The following is a 3662-nucleotide window of genomic DNA, read 5'->3' as shown; positions in this document are numbered from 1 at the left end:
AGTCTTGGAGTTTTTGTCTATGCTTTTCCATCAGGGTTCTGCATCAGCTACCATCAAAGTTCAATTGGCAGCTATCTCTAATTTTCATGTGGCTAATAAGCCTAATCTCATGGCTCATAGACTCTGCAAGGCTTTCCTGAAGGGTACTCTGTTACTCCGTCCCCCGGTCTCCAAACCTATCATGCCCTGGGATCTCAATTTTGTTCTACAAGCCCTTACTTCACCACCTTTCGAGCCTGCAGCTACCTGTAAATTGAAATTCTTGACCTGGAAAACAGCCTTCTTAACAGCAATCACTTCAGCAAGGCGAGTTTCAGAAATTCAAGCCCTCTCTATCAAACCTCCATACTTAATCTTCCATAAGGACAGGGTTTCTCTTAGACCAAACCCTTCTTTTTTTCCTAAAGTGGATTCCGTGTCTAATCTTAATCAATCCATTGAGTTGCCTGTATTCTTTCCTCAATTTTCAAACAAGGCAGAATTTAAATTTCATCAATTGGATGTACACAGACAGTTGCGTTTCTGTCTACACTGAACAAAAGATATCCAGAAGTCTGACCAACTATTTGTCTCCTTTTCAGAAAACAAAATTGGGTCCCCGGTCTCCAAGATTACCATATCCAGATGGATATCTAGTTGCATCTCTTTCGCCTACCAAGCAAGAGGAAAAAGTCTGCCATTTCCAGTCAAGGCTCACTCTACTCGGGCTGTTTCTACATCTACAGCCTATCAAGTCAGATTGTCAATGGATGATATATGTGCTGCAGCTACTTGGGCTTCTCCTCACACATTTGTTTCTCGTTACAAATTGGACGTGGTTTCTAGGAGCAGGTCGTTCTTTGGCTCCACAGTACTCAGGAGTATTTTCCTATGAGCCACCCAGGATGTAGTTGCTAGGGACGCTGTCACACAGGTAAGCATGTAGGCAAGATAGGACTACATAACATCAATTAGTTATGTACTCACCATAACGTTCGATTTATGTAGTCCATCTCGCCTCACATTCTTAGTTACCCTCCCACCTTCCCCCTTCCTGGATGATCTGGAGGTTAGGTTTTTATCTACAGAGTTCCCTTTACTTTAGCTTATTCTTTTTATCTGGATGTTGTGTATGCATGGGATATGAATGAGTATTGCAGCAAACTAGATCTGGGGATATGGAGCAGTGCATCATGGGATACCTGCTTAGCCCAGCCAATAGAAGACTTCGAGTCAGAAAAGTTTGGCTGAGTTGGAGCCGATATTCGGCTCTGAACCCACGGGTAAGAAGACTACATACATCGAACATTATGGTGAGTCCATAACTTCTTGTTTTTTGGAGTGTAATGACTTAGCAGATTTAAAAAAAACTTACAGACTGCACTGTCAGAAATATTGGGTGAGTGAATGGCTTTAACCAAGGAAATAATTTTTTACAGCTGGGAGATGGGATCTGAATTGCCTAGTCATAGTAAGGCATTATTAAGTTTAATTCTGTTGGCTGCTAAAAAGCAATTACTAGAAAATGGAAATCAAAGTCTAAACCAGCTGTATGTGAAGTACTGAATATTGTAAAAGAGATAAAAAGCAGGAAGAGAGATCTTTAGAAAAATGGAAGGAGCAAATAACATATAAATAACTGGAAATTGTGAGAACAGGGTATGCAGAATAATGTTCATGAGGCCGAATAAGGCTTAATGGAAGTCAGGAACTGAGAAATCTGTGTAATATTGGAAAGATGATAGTAATAAAGAAAGAAAAAATGTGTGATGTATAATGTATGTAAATGGAAAAATTGTTAAAATGCTTTGCTTTCTTTTAATATTAATGCATGTTTCCTATGTCCAAAATGGTTGCTTCAGTCTTGACTATTCTGTTAATTTGTCTTTCTGGAAACAGTGTTGTCGCATCCTCATGGATCTCCTACTGTCAAAAATCTGTCAACAGACTCTTATCTGGTGGATTATCTCCATCAGTCTCGGCTTAAATGTTTTATTTATTTATTTAATTTACTACTGACCCTATTATGTGAATTCATATGTTCGTAGGTAAGTACTAGGCTTGCAACCCTTGCAGGCCATTTAAGTCTATTCAGTTTCCCCAAAAGGGGTAATTAAACCCTATATCTTGTGTAGGTAAGGTAAGTACCTTAACCATTATGCAACCCCCCCCCCCAACCTAATGCTGCCTTTTGCAGAACACTGGAGTCCATGGAAAAGAGGAGCCACACACAAACCTGTTCATGTTGAAGATTGTGCTTCTTACCTTTCATGTTTTAGAGAGGTAGCTGAAGTCTAAATCCCTTCTGTTCAGTTCAAACAACTTGGATTTGGTGTGGTATGTACTCAAACATGATTAGACACATAACTATAGTCTGTATACAGAGAAACAATAAAAGTTTGGTGGTAGACCATAACTATCTTCCCCACTCATCCTGAGGAAAATGAATGTTGTGACTCTTCAAAGCAAAAAATAAAAAACAGGAAACTACCATCGTAACTGTATCATGATTTATGAAACACTTGAACGCTCTCATCTTAAAACTTTCTTAATCAGGCTTCATCAGAGTAATTTAGTCTGATGAGATCTGTTTAAGAAAGTTTTAAGACGCACCTAGTGTTTAATAAATTGTGATACAGTTACAGCAGTGGTTTCGTGGCTTTTTTATTTTTTGGCATGGTTATGACTTTTGGGTACTCTTTCAAAGCAGTCAAGTACTGCTGTGGCACTGAAGATGAGAGGCCTGTCTGGTGAAGACCTTTCAGGAGAGAGGCATCCTAGAGATTCACCTGTATCCACCATGAAAGTGAATGTAGTTCTTACCCCAGTTCTGCTCACTTAAGCAGGGCAGAGGTTGAGTTTGCCATGTGCATATGTTCTCTTCAATAGCAGGGTAAATTCCCTTGTGTGTTTTCTCCTTTTCTTCTGATTCCATACCCTGATTATCACACTTTGTGAGGGAAGACCAAAGCTCATCCTTTTCACTTGTTGGCTGTCACAGACTGCCATGTCCTTGTTAGTTACACATCAAAGAAACCTTTAAGCTGGGGTGACAACTGCTTCCACCTTCAAGCAACTGTTCCTTTAGTTTACAGACATAAAGTCTTCCACTTGTCTTTACCTGGTTGAAAATGTATCCCAATACCTTCATTTTCTGAGTTTGTAATTCTTCTGCCTACTTTAGACACCTGTTTAACTTGGGCATTAATTATTCCATGGTTGGTTTACATTTCTGTTACATCTTGTTGCATCATTACATACCAGGCATCTGAACTGAGGTGTAGCATAGGCTTGTCAAATAATTTCTCAAGGGGTTGTAACTTTTTATGCCTGTGAAATACACCATCCAGCTTTGGACATGAACTTCATGACTGACAGGCTTGCCCTCCCATTTTCATAGGTTCATAGGTAAGTACTAGGCTAGCTGCCCTTTCAGGCCATTTTAAGCCTAGCCATTTTCCCTTGGTGAGAATCAAACCCTGTACCTCAGGTCTGTGAGGTTAGGCTACACCCAGTTCCAAGAAGTTGAGCTGCTTGTTTATTGGCATAAACTGATTGTGTTGCTATTGCTTTCTCCTATAGAATTCTGTAGCCACAGGCTTGTTTTTTGGGGAACCTTATTTGATGTTCAGAAGGGCTGGGAAATCCATAAGTCTAACTCATAAGCAGTTTTAGAGCTTTCT

Source organism: Protopterus annectens, chromosome 10.part0, assembly GCF_019279795.1.
Source record: "Protopterus annectens isolate FY-2018-M chromosome 10.part0, PAN1.0, whole genome shotgun sequence".
NCBI classification, from domain to species: domain Eukaryota; kingdom Metazoa; phylum Chordata; order Ceratodontiformes; family Protopteridae; genus Protopterus; species Protopterus annectens.
Note: the sequence above shows the minus strand (reverse complement) of the source record.